The sequence below is a fragment of the Botryllus schlosseri genome, chromosome 1 (assembly GCF_051294905.1).
Source record: "Botryllus schlosseri isolate E-star chromosome 1, Bs_hap1, whole genome shotgun sequence".
NCBI classification, from domain to species: domain Eukaryota; kingdom Metazoa; phylum Chordata; class Ascidiacea; order Stolidobranchia; family Styelidae; genus Botryllus; species Botryllus schlosseri.
Window position 1 is genome coordinate 13,826,648 of NC_137236.1, and position 21,376 is coordinate 13,848,023.

The 21,376-nt window shown below is 39.8% G+C and overlaps 2 long non-coding RNA genes across 4 annotated transcripts; one reads left to right on the plus strand and one right to left on the minus strand.

The window, feature by feature from the left end:
* Window positions 1-754: 754 nt before the first annotated feature.
* On the plus strand, window positions 755-2,312 carry LOC145442498 (uncharacterized). Its single transcript, XR_013916084.1, has 4 exons — window positions 755-1,053; window positions 1,202-1,350; window positions 1,415-1,540; window positions 1,974-2,312. It is a non-coding gene; the product is annotated as an uncharacterized LOC145442498 (long non-coding RNA).
* Window positions 2,313-6,473: 4,161 nt separating this feature from the next.
* LOC145442638 (uncharacterized) lies at window positions 6,474-18,291 on the minus strand. Of its 3 annotated transcripts, none has more exons than XR_013916109.1 (6): window positions 14,856-18,291; window positions 11,476-11,683; window positions 8,525-8,588; window positions 6,963-7,211; window positions 6,727-6,767; window positions 6,474-6,661 (listed from the first exon to the last, which is right to left on the minus strand). It is a non-coding gene; the product is annotated as an uncharacterized LOC145442638 (long non-coding RNA). The 3 variants fall into 3 exon arrangements; XR_013916108.1 differs by lacking the exon at window positions 6,963-7,211 and having other exon boundaries at window positions 11,514-11,683; window positions 14,856-14,914; window positions 15,954-18,279; XR_013916107.1 differs by lacking the exon at window positions 6,963-7,211 and having other exon boundaries at window positions 11,514-11,683; window positions 14,856-18,279.
* Between the last annotated feature and the right edge of the window lie 3,085 nt (window positions 18,292-21,376).

A 21,376-nucleotide genomic window follows, 5' to 3' on the forward strand; every position in this document is an offset into this window, starting at 1 on the left:
TGCTGTCTGGCGAAACGAGCTCTCTCGTTTCGCAAAACAGCATTGTTGCGTCTCAATGCCAATCTCTCGTTTCGCCAGACAGCATTGTTGCGTCTCAATGCCAATCTCTCCTTTCGCCAGACAGAATTGTTGCGTCTCAATCCCAATCTCCATAACAATGAAAAATTCGAGGCTGATTGTGAGGGTTCCAGGGCCGCGAGCGAAATAAAATGCACGACGCACGTGATCAATTGGCGCCACCATATGGAAGAAAGATCAGTGTTAAATCGATAGCAATCATTCAGGACAAGGTCGCACTTACTTCATGACCATGGACCAACTTAGTTGAATTATTCAACAAAATTTGTTTTATTCTGCACTTATTAATATTATTGGATCAGTCGCTATAAGCCCGCCTGCAGAACTTGACTTTCTAAACGCTAACGAGCGAGATAGTGTAATGGTGATGCGTCCATCTTCTTGGTCGGTTGGTTGTGGGTTCGATCCCCGGTCATACCAAAGACTTGAAAATTGGTATCCGCAGCTATCCTGCTAGGCGCTCAGCAATCACGGACAGAATGGAAGAGAATAAAACGGGGGCACAGACTAGGTGACCTCACGGTCGTATCGTAACTCCGTAGTCCAAGCATCTTGATGGTGCATGCGAAAAAGAATATCATCTCTCTATCTCTCTACCGCTACGGATCTTCGACTTCTAAACTATCCCGGGAATTCCCTAAAGCGAGACTTGTTAATGTTTGCCGCAACATGGGACCAAAGTCACTCAACTATGACAAGTCGTCCGAACGTATTTTCATGGAGCGAGAAACGTTGCACATCTTGATGTTATGTAGTATGGCGCCTTACGGCGAACGCCGTTGTAGGTTGGATTATTTGGAGTTCGCGGCGCAAATATGACTGGATGTGCTGTGGAAGGTCAAGAAAATGAAGCATCAAGGAAGGATAGCTCAAGAAAGAAGCAAAATAGTGTCTGATAGAGACTGTCCTGTTCTATTTCGCTTCCCAATAAATCCAATCCTCAACGTCGTCACTTCAGAAGAAGTGGGATCAAAGGTACAGTACCGTAGTATTAGTAGTAAGTCTACTGTAGTACATGTAGCGTTCGAAAAATGTCAAATATAGAGATCTAGTGATATGATACGTTCATGGTTCATCCTTCATGTCTTTATATTATCCTAATCATGGGTCATATTTTATGCAGCATATGATTTCACTGGGAGAAGTCCACCAATGGAGAGAAGACTATGGAATATCACTCTTGAAATAATTATTCGCTTGCTAACAAACCGGTCAAGGTGGTTGCTGTTGTTTCGGATGAGTCTTCGTGCGGATGTGGAAAGCGGCTGGCTGGTAAGATTTAATGGTATACTGCTGAAGAGTACCATTGCTTAGCATTGTATAATTCCGTTTGCAGATTGGAATGAAATACCATCTGCTGATAATCTAAGATCAGCCATGAGTTACCCGTCAAGCATATTCAACCATCCATCACAAATCACGATACCATATGATGTTGCGAGGACAGCTGCACACTGCACAGGTAAGACATTGTTTGATCTTGATGCTACACAACCTTTTACTCATTGGAAACCTCATTAGTATTTTCACCTCGGTCATGGTACAGTGTCGGGGGTTGTCACAAAGCCTGAATTTCTTGAAGTGGCAATCTCATTTTCATCGTATTGTTGTACTTTGTCATTATCAGTGACCTTGAGCATTTTTCAAATGATTACATCTGTCAATAAATGAAATTTCCAATCATAGCCTACATGGAAACCAGTTGAAGCCGGCATTAGACTATATCGAGCATACTTTGTATTGTAGCCATAAGCAGTTGCTGTTGCCTGCAAAACGCATCCTTGATTTTCTCTTGTTTTAGCAGTCCTCAAAGGGTGCACTCGCAAATATATTTAGTTTGGTACGAGATTAATTTTAGTGTATTTATTCATTTAGTATGTTATATTTTTATTCAGGTCTGCATGCGGGGAATTGTGGAAGAATTGTCCGAGAATGGACATTACCGGCAGTCGTCAAGCATGTCCAGGCCTACATGCAAGCTGCTTCTACTGAATGAACACTATTCAGCCTGCAGGACTGCGATATGATATGTCGACATTTTTATTGCTAGTCCTTTTTGTTATCTTTTCCTGGACTGTATATGCCTCTTATTTACATGCTCTTGGTCAAGGTGGGGGACTGATTGAAATGACCGATCCTAATCATTTAGGCACTGTTCAATCGTTTTCCTTATATTGCAATCTTGTGGTGTTTTGATCTGATGGAAATTTCAATAAAATGGATTGGACTACCTATATTTCGTGTCATCCAATTACATGGATATATCACAGAAAGCACCCGTAAATTTGTTGTCAGATTTAAAATTGGTAAAGAGCAATGAAGAATCGTACGAGAGAGAAAACAGTATACTTGGAAATGTGCTGCAAGGTCAGGTATAAGACGAAAAATAATAAAAAACTTATTTTCACATCTGAGGACTTTGAAGATAAGGTTTCTACATGTTAAGTTCTCGTCTATTGCAGAAAAGGTGCTGCAGACATGTGTTTAGACGCGGAGGCTAGTCGCAAATCCCGGTGCGAAGGGTGGTAGTTGTCTGCTTGCAGGTTGGTTGTCCAGTCAGTGAGTACTCCAGTTCCATTGGGCAATGATACCAGGTCATCGAATTCGTGCGGCTATGGTGGACTGTAAAACTGGACGGTCATGACCAGCAATAATCCTGCATCCCGACTAGTAATAATTTCGATCTACGCCAAGATTGATATTGCAGCATATATAAGGTATATTTCGTTTGAAGGTCACCCATTTATAAATATTTCGTTTTAATGTCGTTGAAATACATACTGCAATCCTTGAAATCACACACAGCCAAATAATTCTCGAGAAATAACCGTTAAAAGTCGAAATATAAGGTCGGCAAGCAAGGATTTCCATTACCGCAGGTTAGCGCCGACGGACTTTTGTGCAACATTTTGCGCTCCAGTACTCTCGTAACATTGCGCTTATTAGTTGGACGACTTGTCATAGTTGAGTGACTTTGCATGGGACATCGTAATCGTCAATGGCGTGTCGTTGTTGATCGTTCGGAATATTCTTCACTTGCTACTTTAAACGCTAAGAAGTATTTATTAATCGTTTCCCAGTTCATAAAAAATTCATAGGGGGCCATAAAATAATGTAGTTTAGGGGACGTCAACCTTTTCTATGTAGCCTACAACTACAGTCTGCCAAATCTTAAAATGTCATCAACTCGCGTGACTCGACGCTCGGACGGCCAATACCTATATTTGACTGTAATTCAGTGGCTTGTGGCTCTGCGCCACGGGCGGAAGGCTACTTTGAGATGGCAAAATGTGAGGTGATGACCTTTTTTTAGTCATTGCGACAAGATTTAAAGATTTAAAACTATTTGAAAATTTGTGCTGCATTTTTAACGAAAGCCATGGGCGGAAGCATATGCTCCTACACCACTGCTGTTATATTGAAGAATATTAAAGTTACAACACTGTGGGTATTTGGGTATTTCGTCTATTAGTACTGATATATACTTGACAATGGGACCGGAAACTGTTACGAGTGATATTGAATTGTGAATCCACTGAATCGGAACCTTGTGACTTGGTTACAAATCTGGATATTATCAATCAATGTAGTTTATTACCTTTAGTTTATCACTATGCTATATGTCTATCTCTGTATTTGACTGCTCATGACTCAACATTAGTTGATATCTAATTACATGTTTATTTTCTAAACAGCACAAATCTTTATTTGCCTATAGTATATATATTCTTTACGAGTGATTGGTGATCATGGTGCAGGTTGTTTGTCAAGACGTGGAGAAACATGCAGTGAAGATGCTCGAGCAATTACATCGAATGAAACAAGATGAAGATCATTGTGATTTCATAGTTCAAGTCGGAAATGATGTCTATCGCACCCACAAAAATATGTTGTCGGCTGGCTCGGATTATTTCAGAGCTATGCTGAAGCATGACACGAAAGAAAGTCGTGAAGGAAGAATCGTTTTTAAAGATGTAGATTCCGAGTGTATGAAAAATTGCATCGATTTCATATATTCAAGTAAAGTTGAGATTCCTGACGGGAAAAACATTGAACTTCTTCACGTCGCAATCATTCTGCAGCTGGAAGATGTAAAACATGCAATATCTGATATTTTGGCGGAATCAATCACAGTTGACAACTACTTCGCTACAAGAAATATTGCTGATATTTATGGGCTGGTCGATGTTGCTTTGACATGCCGAATGTTTTTACAAGAAAATATCATGGAAATTGCAAGCCAAGCTGGATTTGGAAGTGTTGAAAAAGGTGATGTTTTAAGTTCTATAAAGGCCGCAAATCGGAAGTTATTGGAAGAAGAAAAACTAGAGTTATCGCTCTAGTGGATCGAGACATGTGAAAAGAAGGAATATTTGAATGAATTTCTAGAATTGATCGAGTGTGATGGAATTCCTCCTGCCTTTTTACAACAACTTCTAGAAACCTACCTTGTTATCAGAAACGACTCGCACTTGTACAAGTTGTTTACCGGACATCTTCCGGAATTTTCAGTTGAACAAATTGAGAGAAAAGAATTGATGGTTATTTTTGATGATTACGATAATTGTATTCTATCCCTTAATCCAAGAACAGAGAAAATAACCAAGTTTCACAACGAAAAGATGGCCAATGAAGATCGTTTCTCAATGATTTCTTATCGCCAGTATATTTATATTTTATGCGACAATAAATCAGTTCATCGACTCGATGTTGTAAGAAAAAATGCAAAATGGCAAAGAATGGAAGATATGATTTGTGACCACGGTGGACTACCTAGCTCAGTGTTATTTTGCGGATCCATATATCTTATTGGAGGAAGCGAAAAATTAGTAACGGATGATGTGGAAAGATTCGACCCCTCAGTCAATCAATGGTTTCCACAGGGAAACTTGCCTACGGCAATTTGTGATGCAAGTCTTGTATCATTGAATGATTCCATCTATTGTATCGGAGGTGAAACACAAGATGGTTTTGAAGTTTCTTCATTCTACAGATTTACTCCATCCTCATCAGAGTGGGTTATCCTCGAACCAATGAGATATCCTACTCGTGGATGCGGTGCGGTTGCAATCGATCAAAAGATATTTGTGACGGGTGGGTTGAGTGGAGGATATATCAACAATGTAGAATGTTACGATGTTACTTCAGCTCAATGGACTTCATTGTCATCTATGAATTTTGATCATGGACGCAATACCGCCTATCACATCGGCAATTGGATATTTGTACTGGATACGTTTGACTTTGAGCTTGATATCATTGAAAAATATGATTTAGTGAAGAAAAGATGGTGTAGCATCACAACGGAAGGAGATCAATCTTTTGGTATCTGTGGATCTGCAATAGTGAAGATATCGTCAGGCCTCTAGTTTACCGTACCACGATCTAACATATCAAACTTGCCTTCCCTCACATTCCACCTCTTTTGGTTGCCTGTCTTTTTGTATTAGCTTCTTTCACTTTTCGTTCAGTGTGCTGCCTCCTTTCTACATCGCCCAGGCCCGGGTGGGAGTCTGATTTCAAAGACTACCCAATGTCTTCGACACCTCCTCCTTTCATTGTATCAGTCTTGTGGTGTATTGAAATTGTAATATTAAATTGAATTGATCTGGTTCTGAATGACTAGTAATTGCTGCCAAACATTTTCTCGTGTGCTTTGACTTTGTATTTATGCCCTGTGTTCTGTACAAACTTTGTCTTGGTCAGCTAAATAATTCTAGTTTTCTAGACGTTTTTAGACTAAATTACTAACTCATCAAACCTTTTTTTGCTCTAATTATCTTCTAATTTTTAAAATGTTTCCATGCTATCAATTCTAATGTAATTTCTGGTTTCCCTGGAAATGGTACAGCAAAGCTGTATAGTGCAAAGCAACCAAAATTTGCTGTACAGACAGTTGCTATTCTCTTACTCACAAGAATTATCCGATTCGATATTAACGGGAATTGTTTCAATGTCCAAGTTAAGATGAATTCAGCAATTCTAATCTAATTTGGAAGAAAGTGTGTTGCTATAATTCTGCTTTAATTTGGAAAAAGCTTTATTGCTGTAATTTCCAGTTGTGCAAGTCTGGTTCTGTGATGTACTCGCCTTTGTAAATCTCCTCTCTGGATAGTCATTCTTCTCTTGATGAATTTAGACGTTGGATTGTTATGACTGTTCTACCAAGACCTACAACGTAACTCTGGCGCGGCATGTTTTTTGTTCACGCATGCATCTTTAAAGTCCTTTCAAGCAAAATAAGAAGTCTTGGACTGTGCAAGACCGACAATATCAGGATTTCTTGAAATCAATCGATGTACGTTCCAAGCAATTCAGAACCTTAAACAACTTATTCGATATAACGTAGCCGACTCCTGTTGAAATGTTCACATTGGTCACTCCTAATGAACTCATCGAGTAGTCACTGAAATTTATTGTCAATTTGTTTCATGTGAGGAATATAAATTACGAAGTCTTAACACGGTGTTGCTGGAAAATGGCACTGCAGCTTGAGACAGAGTCTTGCAACATGTGTTGGTCCTTCATTCCAAGTCAGGCCAAAGGTAGACGCCCTGATATGATCCAATCCTGAGTTTTCAACCTAAACCGAAGATACACTCAGTCAGTATATCCAGAACAGTGTTTATGAAGAAATGCAATCCTTACCCGAGGGTGAAGCTGCAAAATGATGTATTCCCCTGAAGTAGCTGTGAAAAATATACAATACATTGATGAGATGGTTGAACATGACTTTGAGCCAACTCAATATTTATAGTAGTTTCTCTTGAATGATGAAACCAAAAAAGTAGGATGAAAAGGTCAAATTGAATAGAATGTATATGTTTGCGGCTTATACACTGACACATGATATATACACACACACAATCTGTGCCTATGCATACCATGAGTCAGTGATGTGCAAATGCTGCTGGACAAGGAATGTGCAGATATAGCCTTGTACGGCTTTCAAAGTCTTGCACCAACCCTGCATGCTGTCCAGGTAATGTTGAGCGCCAAGTGGGGGAGTCCTGAATACCAGTGTTACCAATAAGGTCATTGGCGTGACCTGGCCAGGGATCGAACCCACGATCTACCAATCAAGCAGCCGGACGTTCCACCATTACGCTATCTCGTCGGTCACTTGTAGCAGCCTGCAGATATGATCATTAATGAAGTACTTCTCCTTTTTTTCTATCACTTAAGCCTACTACGGTACAAACTAGGGTTGGATGATCCGGATAACTGTTAACTGGTTAACCGCAGGTTTTTTTATTATCCGATATCCGGATATAAATCTGCCGGTTAACCGTTAATAATGTGTTTTAAACTTTTAGAAAGCTTCGATAAGTCGTATTATCAGTGTTTCTCGCGGCCAATTAATGAGAAGCGAGTCGCCAATTAGCGGGATACGTCAATGCACTGTATAGTGTGTAACGCGACGGAATCTCCCGCTGGGAAGATCGCTACATTAGGTCATTGATTGCCGCAAACTCAGCTATCGTTGCTGGCCTGGTTTTCCGAGTCTTTAACAAGCCTATTGTTCCGCTGGCAGAATCACATCTGCAATAGGCTCTGTGGACATTATACCATCACTGGCCTACATAATCGCATCTGCATTGGCTTGGTGCTCACGATATTATCGCTGGCCTGCACAATCGCATCTGCAATAGGCATGGTACGAACGATATCATCGCTGGCGTAACCATAGTCTCGGGCCTGGCATGCGTTGGCTCCTATCTCTTGGTAGCTTGGAGACAATATGCTGCTGAGATTATTATGATCAGCGATTGTGATTAATGAGTGACATTGCGAAACTGAATGACATCGAATGTTCCCATTCCGGAAACATGTTCGTGCGTGCAAGCGTAATCGATTTCCGCTGATACTAAATTCGAAAAAAAAAATTGAAACCACCTCGTTTTATTTAAAACACCCCCTTATTTTTCGGCTGGCTACGGGCCTGATCATGTGAATTTCTCATGAAGGAATTAGAGCGAGCTACCATGTCGGCCTCAATTCCGGTATCAGCTACTCGTCCTTCCAGTACTGGACACCTACGCAGAAGAATGGGCAAAAAGGAAGCGCTGCTTACTACATTCAGCCTTGCTTACTATAATTCAGCCCATTTTGTGGAAGCAGAAAGAGCATTTAATACGTGTGGACTCTTTGTTACAAAACTCCGGTCCCGGCTACAGGATGCCACTATTGATGGGTGTACTTTATAAGGAAGGAGCTGCAATTACACTGTGTAATGATTTTGAATATATTTGAATGAATATATTTGGTGTACCAATAAGAAAGAGATCAAAACGTTATGACAGATAACATATGGATATGAAACTTCATGGGGTTCACTTGACTAATTTAACACTGAAATTTTCAATCTTTTGGACAGGATGTTTGCTATATATTAGTTACTCTGTTGCGTACTCTGGATATGTTACAGTGCTTCGTAGAGGCTCACCTGAAGTCATCATGATTCTGAAAATCCTGATATCGAGATCTTGTCTTTTGGCAGGAGACAAAGCCTGAAAGAAAATCTCATATTACACAGCCGAAAAAATAGACTTCACTTCTTAAATGTGACTTGGACAAAAAAACGACAAAATTTAGCACTTGTTCCACCTTGAACACAAAAATGTTACAAATGCTCCCATTTCGTATTTCTGTATTTATGATGATACAGAGATTTTTGCGAATAATTATCGAGACGACAGATGTGGTGTCGTCAGGAGGGGCCGTTCACACTTCCATTTGTGTGCCTTGGAGTCCACTGTTATCAAAATACATCAACCAAAACTTAACAAAAGGAGTTCGTGTAACACCTAAAAATAGTACATTGAACGCTCTCTCATTCGAAATTTCGTGCTGGTGACGTCATATTTTGTGTTACGATTGCTGACGATTACCACTGACGAGTGTCAGCCGAAAATACCCAGGTTCATTTCAGTATGAATACACTTTTCAATTGTACAATACTGACAGCATCATAACCAAGGCTGTGGAGTCGGTAAATTTTACTACCGACTCCGGCTCCGACTCCACACATTTTCAATATACCGACTCCGACGTCTATAAATGTACCGACTCCGACGTCTATAAATGTACCGACTCCAACTCCGACTCCTGGGTCTTTAAACGTCCCGACTCCGACTTCAGCCTTATTACTAATTTACTTCGAAAATGATATGCCACATTGTCGGTTGAATGACTATCATACAACCATTAAACATATGCAAAGATATGATTAACGGTGGCATGCTAAATTGTTTCATTGTGGCACAGCTCGAATTATCCACTATGCAATTAACATGAAAGAAAGATTTTCTAAATATCCTTCCTTTTACAAGTTTTTATAACATGGACTCTCTAATATCCTGAAATGTATGAATCATTCAAATATGGCAGATATCCAATCCTGTACAATAAAAATGTAGATAAAAATCCAAGTGTAGCTCTTGTGTATGAGTCAGCAACTAATAAAGAGTTTGAACCTACTAATTTTGTCATTGCACACTATACTGATTACAAGCACACACACTCTTACTACTAATAGACATCGGTCATAAATTGAATTTAGTTATATAGGTAGTCAAAGACCATAGCCTATGTCTAGTCTACATGTACTTAATCAAGTATTCGAGGATTGGGACTTGCAGTCTTTCTTAATCATTTGTTCGACCCAAACAGCTAAGCTACACTACAAATATTTTTAATTTCGTCAAGTAGGAAGCATCGTTTGGTCATATTTACATCATTTTTACAATTTTACAAACCAGCCGATGCATTTGCTCTGTCACAGTATCATGGTATAATTCCAAAAGTTGCATCAATTTTGAATGCATCGCGAAAACGCATATTGCGATTTTCTTCCCCTGTGCAGCTGAGTTGTAATTTGCAAGTGATGTCTAATTTTATCTATATCAGGAGTGGCAACTTTTTTGGCCAAAGGGACACATGAGATTTACGAGCCATTGCGTCGGCCACTGGAATATTGATAACCTTTTTTTAGTCGTCCGATAGGAGCGAACCGAATTAGGTAACATGGCAAACAAGACTTATATTAATACGCTCTAAAATTGATAACAATATATCATGCAACTGTGCAGTGCGTAAACAGGCAAGATATTGACTGAATTATATCAATAAATATGTTGCTAACATACCTTGGGGGTCGCATCTGTATACCATACTGAGCTCATTTAGCAAGGACAGGATTATTCAACATTTAGATATTGATCTTTATGGTTATTAATAACAGTGATTGGTGGTACATAAAAATTCTATTGAAAATTCTCTGAAAGCAAATGTTTTCGTGATAGAGAAGTTGGAGTCGAAGTCAGGGTCATTCTCACAAACTCCGACTCCAGTCAGTATTTTCCCATCGACTCCGACTCCAGCTATTATAGTTTTCGCGACTCCGACTCCATCAAGCGAAAATTACCCAGACTCCGACTCCACCGACTCCGACTCCATAACCATGTTAGCTTGAAATGCGCCCCGACTAAATTATATCGATTTTGTAAATATAGTTCCAGTACGCTACTAAAAGTACTAAACTTGCTGTTTTGACTTTCTGTGATGCTTAACAGTTGAAACATTTTGAACTGCGTGGTCCTTGAGGTCGAGGTATCGCCAAAGCAATGAAATAAAAATCCACCATAGTAACAATGTAACATAGTTATCGTGATGAAATATAAAATAAAAAGTTTAATGGAGTCCCTGCAGTAGCATAATTAGATTTTTAGTAAGCATTTATCAATATTTTTACTACGTTTCTTAAGCCTTTCGCGGGCCGCACAAAACCGGTGTAGCGGGCCGTAGTTTACATTGTTAAGTGAAATTTTCCAAATCGAGCGACAAACGCTGGAATGTTGGAGCGCATAAAACAAAACATTCCTAAGGTGATCAGATATGTATAACAGTTGCTCGATTTAGATAATCTCACACTGTGTCCCAAAACTACTTTCTACTACACCAAATCCAAGTGTCAAAAGAAAGTAGTTTTGTATAGAAACGTTTAAGTACCGGCATTAAAAATATGACTATTTGAGTATGTCGTTCAAGTTTGTCATCCTTTTTCATGAAATCGAAAATATCCTCAGATGATGCCTAAATGTCCCCTTTTTTGTGAATCCGCCCTGCTTTATAGATTCGACAGCCAGGCTAACGAACAGGCACAACTAAAAAACACCATAAATTATGAAAAATCTGTGATGCTGATGTTCGAGCGGGTCATTCGAGAGTAGGACTGGAAAATGACCTTTTTTTGACAACACCAAAGCACTACAGTATAAAGTGGGTCATTCAGGAGTCGAGGCGGAAAAATTACCTATTTCATTGAGTAGTTTTCCAAAAGGGCCCGTATTTCCGGATCCCAACATATGGTAACGATAATAAGTAGACAAAACCTACTTGAGTAGTCCGAAAAGTAGTCGTACTTTGTTTCCGACCTCCTCTACTTCCAAGTTGATGACTGTTATGTGCATAGAATGTCGATGTCAATCCTATTTGTGCCTCGTAAAATATGCAGCCGGATAAAAATCATCGTGTATGACAATTGGGAGACTTCCTTGCTTGAAAGTTGCAGCTTGCTTGACCATGATCGGAAGAAAATCCTTGCCTGTGATGATGAAGGATCAAGGATGCATCAATTTAAAAACAATCCAAATTCTAACTCAACAGTCATTCACTGCATTGAGACTTGTTACGAACAGAACTAAGCCACTTATTGGTGGTCGCACAGACAGGCAAATATTTGGATTTGGCAAAAACAGAAAACCAGAATTTACTGACAGTGAAGCCCTAGGTACATCCGTCACACAGTCATTGATGTTTGACGGATACCAACTGATCAGTTGATATTGTTGTGTTGTATGAATGTCGTTTATGATTTGGGCTATGATGCTGATGATAAAATGAACAGCATTTAAATCAGTGCTTACTAACCTTTTTCAGATTTGACAAATTTGACAAATCGACAATTTGAGAATACGAGTGTACCAAGCTGTGAAGCTGACAAGAATGCTCGTAATGGTGGATTACAAACGAGAAAGAGGATGTAAGTTGAGAAAGAGTTGTGTAAGTTGAACATAAAAGGGTCCCGAGTATTGTTTGCCGATTAAAATCGGGCTGGATTGCATTTCAAATCAATGTTCACAATTTCAAGGCATACACAAGAACACACTGTCCACACTAATATATCAAAATGACTGTCACAAAAATCTGGTTCAGTACTTACTGTAAGCGCGGGAACGTGGCTTTGGTTCAGATGAGGGGAAGGGTAGGCCTATAGTCCTGTCTAATCGTAATAAGATTAGGTGTTTGGCATTTTTGGCAAATTGAATATAAACTGTAATATTTAGAAATTCTTCACGGGCCGCAGTACACTATAATTTGAATTCTAAGTCGTGTCGCAAGCTTTTATTTTATCACATAGTATTCATACAGTAACCGAAGACAAGGCGACAATAGACATATAATTTAAACATTCATTTGATGAACTCACATACGGAAGGTCAGAAATATCAACGGAACTTCATAAGCTGGCCATCCTTAATCAATTCGTCAAAATTAGGGACGACAGAAGGTTAAAGTGCCGAAAGGATGGAAATTTGAATATGGGAGCAGCGATCGGGTCATTGATACATGCTCTTATGCTCATTCTGCGTTTGGTCAACTTCAGAACCCACAATGCTGACAGCATCATAACCAGCATATCATCTTTAAATACGTTTCAATAAAAGGCACATAGTGTTAAACTTGACTCTTTACCTACTGTTATGAGGACGACATACACGACACAATTTACTGTTGTCTCGAACATTTGGTTAATTCGGTTGATTCATTTTGCATCTCATAACTTGATAAATTGTGTCTGTAATTAGGATGGTCGGAATCCAATGGTGTTTCAAATTACATTAACAAAACTTCGTCTCCTTTTTGTATTGACTTAGACATGTGATTTTGAATGAGTTGAGCCATAGAGGATAAATCTACAACACATTAATGAACCATTTTTCCAAGTACAGCACTGAAAGTTGAAGTTCTAATCCAAAATCACAATTGTGATCAGAAGTAACTCATTTCCGTTTTGATTTCTTTGGACGTTTAACAACTGAAACGTTTAAAAATAGGTTCGCCCTGAGGACGGGCTATTGCGCCAACAATAAAATATTTCTCAATATTTTTATTATAACGCGAAACAATAACTTCATATTGTTAATTTATTCGCTAAAAGCTTTTCGACTAACTCTCATCATCTCACCATTCTGGCTAACAATTTTGTGGGGTATTACGAAAAACGGTTATTCGAAGATATTGATCGACCATAAAGGTATCAAAGATATGTTGATGACACCTTCGCCATATTTGAAAATGAATCCCACTGTGTGATTTGTTTCTGAGCAAATTGAATGGTCTTCACCCATCACTGAAATTCACCATGGAAAAAGAGGTTAATAATTCATTAGCATTCCTTGATGTTGTAGTGGAAAAGCCGGGTGCTAATTTCGTTACATCAGTTTACCGTAAGCCTACATTCAGTGGGCAATACATTTCGTGGGATTCTTTCTGTCCAGTAAAACGTAAAGTAAATTTGATAAGAACTCTGGTACACAGGGCTCTGATGATTTGTAGTAAAGTCAAACTTGATTCTGAATTGGAGAACATTCGGTCAATCTTTCAGTCAAATGGTTATCCTGATCATTTCATTAAAATGACCATAGATCGTAAACTCAAAGATTTCAGAAAAGTTAAACCGTTTGGACCTAGAAAATGTCCTGTTTATTTGCATCTTCCTTGGATTGGGAAAGTGTCCAACAGGTTTGAAAATCAGATTAAATCGTCAGTGGGCCATTGTTTTTCACAAGTAGAACCTCAGATAATCTTCATGACGAAATCTCTGATGCCTGCAACGCAAAAGGATGTGCTACCTGCCACAAATCAAAGCAACATAATCTACGAATACACGCGCCGATGTGACAGTCGGTATGTAGGTCGCACGTCTCAGCGCTTGCAGCAAAGAATTCGTCAGCATGTCCCACGGCAAATTAGAATAACTAATGTTTCTCCAACTCCTTCATCGCAGTCTGTTGACACACTGCGTGATTATGATCAAGTTACTGCTTGTAATTCGGCTATTGGACAGCATCTCTTATCCCATCCAGAATGTGCTGATCCTTACAATGACAGTCAATTTTCTATACTTGCTCGTGGCCGTTCTCTTTTTCATTTAAAGGTCCTGGAATCTACGATCATAAAGCTACGAAAGCCGATTCTCTGTCGCCAGAAGGAACGCCTCTACACTCTTGGAATATTTCATTAATGTTATGTGTTGTGTTTTCGGTTATTTATAACCGAATATGTACTCGTTAACGTTTGTTTTGTACCGCTACTACCGTATCTAGCCCGTCTACTAGTTGTTTGTTTTTGTTATTATTACGTCATACAGACAAAATAGTTCTTACATTTCGAATTTGATTCATCCCATCACTAACGTTCGCTACTGATGAGAGTTAGTCGAAAAGCTTTTAGCGAATAAATTAACAATATGAAGTTATTTGTTTCACGTTATTCTGAAGTTCTGTACCACAAATCACTTGTTCAAATATTTTTATTGCAATTCCCGATGCCTTAGCCGGCCGCACAAATTATTCCCACCGGTCGCATGAGGCCCGTTCGCCCTAGTTTGCCCACCACTTGACTTTAGAATGGAATTTGTGACTTTTTTTCGAGACGGATGACTCTGATCTGAACTCTTCTATTTCTATGACTACTTCCGTTTATTGACTCACATGGGATGCAACCTTCATTCATCGAACTTGACATCTTCCTTGACTTTCAGACGAGTCACCTGGAAATAAGAAATTGTAAATAGCTGCGCCATAAAGATTAATAGCTCGTGTAAATGTGTTCCGATCAGGAAAATCACCGATTATTTACATACAACCAGGCACTGCATCCTGATTATTGATTGACAGTGGCGTGAGGTTATCATTCGCATGAATCGGAAATTGGCAAATATTAATATACGTGCAATATGGACCAATTTTAATGTTTCAAAACAAATCTTTGTGTAGATAGGTAAATTGCTGCATATTTACGGAACACATGTACTGCTACTGTCATGATTGCTGGCTAAAATCATAACTGGAACGCAGGGTTGTAATGACTCGAGTCATGACTTGACTCTACTCAATTTTTGTATTGACTGGACTTGGACTCGAGTGATTGCGCATGACTCGAACCAAGTCATATGACTCGAGACTCAGACGCCCAAGTCCGACATTTCATTGTAATTACGAAGAATAGAAAAGTATAACCACAATATTGGGATTTCGTTTATTGCTACTGGTAGTTGAAAATTCAACCAGAAACTGCTGAAAGAGAGGAAAATTAGTGTATCATAAATGCAAAATATTTGATATCACCAAACAAAGCTATAAAAAAGTGAATTTAAAAGAAATTTTACTGGAAACTGAGCTGGCAACACAAATACTTGGACTCGAGCCATAATACCATGACTCGGACTCGACCCCCCGCTCGCGGTCTTGGACTCGGACTTGACTCGGTGGTGAATTGAAAATGACTCGACTTGACTCAAGTCAGAACCATAAAAGTGAGATTGACTTGCGACTTGGTCACAACCCTCCTGAAACGTTTTACATGCATCCGTAACCCTAGTCTTCATTAAATATGAGCCTGGAAAGTGTGATTAATGAAAGCAATTGCAAGACAACTTGGTTAAAAAAATTATTCAACTCTGAATGTTTCTTTAGGCCAATACTTGACACATTGATGAGCAAACCAGTAAGCAAATATCGTATCAATAAAAAATTAGATTGCACACCTTTCTAAACATTTAAATGTGTAATAACGACAAGAAAACTTACAGTTTGGTTTGGAAAATATTGTCTTCTTCGTAACTTATCATTTCTTTTCATCATGCTTTTGAGACTAAGGCCATCATGGTACATAACAAACAGCATGCCAAACATTTCGATCTCTGACACTTCTACTTCACATATAAAGTAGGCTATGTTCCGTTGAAGAGTATATATTTCATATTTCTGAAATGAACGAAGATGATATCATCGGTAATGGGATCATGTTATAATGACTAGAATTGTAATGAATAGGGTTCCAATCATACAGAATATGTTATAAACAGGGTTGCCATCGATATGGACCCAAAAATAAGGACAGTCGAAAAATTAGATTAGCATGAAAAATCGGTTTTGTACGTACTTTGTATTTGTACGAGGCGTGGCATATCAGATTCCATACTTTTCGCCAGAAGTAATCCGCTCCAGCAACTCCGTGTAATTAGAATGTGCTTCATTAATCTCACGACAGCTCAGGTCTAGGTTTATCTTTACTCGGGGCCGAAACAACACTTCGTCAGTTATTCATCGACTGGCTCAAATTAATCATTATGACACACTTATTGTGTTTTGGGGTATCAATGTGAGTTGATATGGCGGTCTTTCCTATGGCCTCCAGGTTAATGTCACAATTGCAGAGATTGCAATGTGAGAAACACTCGCCCTTCAAGCTTCGTTAGATACCTTTGAATTCTCTCTCATAATCGCCACGAAAAACGTTTTTACGCCTGCTCATTTTAACTAATCAGATTCAGCCTTATTAGGAGCTAAAACTATATGCGCAAGTGCAATATAATTTAGATAAATTTATTAATGAATTATAGCTTTACTACTTTTTAACCAATGTGTCGACTGCACTGCGTCTTTCTTCACTACGCAATATATGCTGCATTCCCCACAGCTTGAGCTTATTCTATGCTGTAAACAAAACAGCAGGAACCTGATTTACTGCTAAAATGATGTCAGCTGCGGTAGCTTGGTACAGACGAAACTGTTATACCAGCCACCAGTGTTGGGATCAAGTCACCACCTTCGAGTCACGAGTCATCTCGAGTCATTGCCCATTTTGACTCGAGTCAAGTCAAGTCAATCGATTTTAAAAGGTAACTCGAGTCAAGTCAAGTCACTCGTTTTTTGGAGGTGACTCGAGTCAAGTCGAGTCGAGTTAAGTCAAGTCAAGTCACGAGTCAAGTCAAAATTCAAGTCAAATTGAATTTCCGAAATATGAGTCATGATGAAAAATCATTACCTTTCGCTAACTGGATTAAGGACAGATGAATTGGACATTTATCTTGAATCAAATAACGAACATAAAGTTAAATATACATGCAAAACGATGTTGCAGCACTCACGCAAACGTAGAACTGCTAATAAAATACGCGAGTAATTGTACAGTTACATGCTACAGTATGATTTTATCGGCTATGGAATGAATACGAGTCCTCGAGAAGTTGAAGAAATTGATTTGGTACAATACACTGCCCAACTACACATCCGTGAGAATATAAACGCGTAAACTATATTCATTCGATTTATATCAAACAAGATGGTTGGTAAGGTGAGCACATCCGCAATGTAGGCACTAAGCCGTCTAAGAAACAAAGATACACGCTGCGATTAGATTAATCTATTGCTACTACGATAACGTAAGCTGTGATTGTTTCGTTAGCGGTCAAATTATTTGTGATGTGACAATGGAGAATCAGTGAAACTTACAATCAGAGAATGACTGGTTGCTTTCAGAAGTGACACGGGCGTATCGCGAACAACCCGAACGTACATAAGATATGGTAATTTAATCGACACAGTTTACTTGATGACGTGAAATTGACTCGTGAATTTTGCTCCGAGTCACGAGTCAATCCACGGTTCTGAAGCGCCGAGTCAAGTCAAGTCAAGTCATTATTGCAAATAGACTCGAGTCGAGTCAAGTCACACGAAAAAGGTGACTCGAGTCTGACTCGACTCAAGTCATGACTCGAGTCATCCCAACACTGCCAGCCACTGCCCTAGCTATCTCACCACTGGGAAGTAAAATCGTATGGTGTGTACGTCATAATTTTAGAATATCATGCAACACAGATATCAGAGCGAAACAATCGAATTCCTGCAGTGGTTGAAAATATGACAAAATAAGGACGCAAGTCGAAAATAAGGACATTTCTTAGAAATAAGGACAGTTGAGTTTTCTAAGACGTGGCCTTTCAAAATAAGGACAAATCTTAGAAATAAGGACGGTATGGCAACCCTGGTTATAAACCTGCAACACGGCTGATGCATGAGTCCGACTGTGGTTGCGGTTTACGGTTTACAGTGGAACGCTCTACAGTGTTTTGATAGTAGCAAAATTTTAGCTCATACATACATAGTTACATACGTATCATTAGTTATGATACGCTCGTCCTGGCCGTAATTGGGTATCGGCCGACGGAAATTGCATGTGACCAGTAGGCGAATAGCGACTGTTGTTATGGCATGTAGTGTGGAGTGACGTACAAAGTGGGTGTTCAAGTTATAAATCTAAATCCTGTCTATGCCAATTGCCCATTCCACCCATTCCACGCGGACGAGCACGGACCAATCCTTTTGTCCGCATCAATATGACCGTAAACATTTTTTACAGGCATGCCTTGTCGAACAAGGAAACGTGGAAGTTACAATTCAAGATCAGACAGTCAAGCTTCCGAAGAGGTCACAGTTCCAAGTGCCATACCTGAACTCATATTCCATAAGGAACTTGACCGATCAGGATGCAGTCCTCTTTTACACCCTGAATGTGCGTCAAAGCGCCCTTCCAGCCTAAATGTACGTTGTGATTGTCCGGTAATATAGATGCTTCCAGGTTGATCCGCCAAATATTAGTATGATTATTTTCAATAGGCGCCGGCAATAATTTGATCGAAAGACCTGGAACTAATGACTTACAGCTCTGCGGGAGATAGTCGCGTCCGCTTTATGCAGCAGGAACATGAAGCACTTAGGAAAGTTTAACAGCACGCTGAAGTACAACGACATGACTCTTCACGGCATACACAGCGAATGTCAATTTCTGAGCTCATCCATCTACATCTAGAGCTCTCCACTGGCCTACGAGCAGCTCAGCACTGCGCACAGCGATATTTATTCCAGGGTTACGCATGGGTCGCAGCATTACATGGCGCATTTCATTGTAGTGCTTCCTGTGAAGAGTGTCAGCCGCATTTCAGGTCTGGGTCATCAGACTATGGGCAATATTCCTCTGTGAGGAATGTGAATGCATAGCAATATCACGAGTTGGGCTACTGGGCTAGGTACCCTTTGACTACCAGTATTGTGTCCAAGAATGGCAGCGTGCTATACTGTGCAATCATGTCTTTCAGGTTGTCTTAGGTTTTTGTTTTCTTTTTAAAATTGTTACACACGCATTGTACAATACAATGGGACACAATGTGTTGTAAGGAACAGATGGGAGGAAGTGTAACGACCAGCTGTGGTCTCTTAAACTGGCATCTACCTCAACTTAGTTGCACGATGTCACAGCTCCTCGGTTGTCTCTATTCCGCAGCTCTTTTGTTGCTCTTTCCAGTCCTTACAAATGCGATCTTTCATCGGGTCTTTTTCTGAGCTTTTTTTGTCGCCCTAACAAATGCAACGCGAGGAAAGAGGAGGCAGGAATAACCTCCGTCGCGAAATTTATCTCGGGCCGCAGGCGCTTATCGTCACCACTACGCTATCTCCTCCGTATGGCAGGTATCACTAAGGTTACAAATGTCTAGACTGTGTTTACATCTGTCACACACTCATGTGTCACTCCTGGTCTGTGATAAAGTCTGTCCAACTGTTACACAGTTTAGTACCCAGATTAGACTAGTGATTGCGGGCAGTTTAGCATATTGACAGTTATAATTCATGTTTTGTCTGGTTGAAAGATGACACGGGGCATTCAGAACACGTTATTCCATAAATAGCCAGCAAAATTTGAATACTGAAGTTAGTTTTGAACAACTTCCGTCTTTAGGTCTGTGTGTGTGTTCATAAAAGTTGTTTAAAAAACCATTTGATAATTTCATTGGCTAGGTGAAAAAATTGGTAATTACCTTAAAAACACTCTAAACCAAATTCGACTCATTTGCAATCAGAAGATGCAAAGTAAAGACAAATCTATGAAATAATAGTATTCATGTTGGTAAATTTCATCACTCAGCTATGATAAAAAAAATGTGCTCCATGCTTAATAGCTGGTTATCAGTCAACTTCATCGAGATAGCCTCATTTTACTACGGCGTAAATCACTGATTCCCAATAAACAAACATGTATGTCCACGTCCACCTATATTTACTAAGCATATCAAAGTGTATAATAATTTGAGAAAGCGCTACAGAACGGAGGTATATATCACAGTACAGAAAGAAAGGTGCTGCAACGAAACTGGAAATTGCTATCTGTTCTCCCCTACTGTTTAATAGTCCCACGTAAGGATGAAGAAAAGAATGACTAGGATCTGTAGAAAAAAATAGCATAGATATGTATCTCCCCTCTCCACAGATTAGTCTTGAAGATTTATGGTGATGCTTGCACAAAAGACTGTATATCTCAAGGATCAACGACAGCGGCTGTGAGCTGGGGAAGGCTGGGACTCTGACAGTTCGGGCTTGTATGGCCGTAAGCGAGACAGGTCAAGTGCCAGGCGCGGCGTTGTTGCAGGAAGCTCGTAGACATCAGAAGGCAGGCTGTCCGGTTAACCTCACGCTGGAACATGGGTGGGCAAAGATCCTGGAACGTTGTCGTTGTACATTTTGGGTGCCCGGGCACAGAATGGCGTCTAGAGACCGAAGAGTTGTCGCATCTGTATGGTTACGCAGCCAGACCCGTGAACACGAATGACATACTGGTGATGCTGGCATACCTCGACGACCATGCCTGTTCTCTTCCAGCATTTTGGGTGGTTTCCTACGAAGTTTTGCAATTATACATGGTCCATGACTTTTAAAGCTGGTAGCGTCTTGATGTGTTTGCTCCATTTTTCACATTTCCAACAGTGTTGCCGTGCGATAGCAAGTTCCCAATAGGCTACGATCTCTCGCCATGATTCATGGGGTAGCCTAAGCAGCATGATATGGAATCTGGATAGCATCGCGAATCGGGTGTCCGAATATAATCATTGCAGGAGATACTTTAGTCACCGTGTCAATAGAATCGCTGTAAAGCAGAATGGCTCGTTTGAATTTGTCAACATCTAATGACCCGTCACTGGATGTGTTTTGCATAATCATCCGAAGATATGCTGTTTCTTACTCCCCATTACTTTAGGAATGCCTAGTTCTTTCCTGCAGTTAACTGTGGCCCGCTATCAGTTGTCAACACATCCCAAATACCGAAAGTCACGAAGGCTGGCCGTGGCTGCGAGATGGGTCCATCAGCACCAGTGTTCGAGTGATACGCGATCGACCAG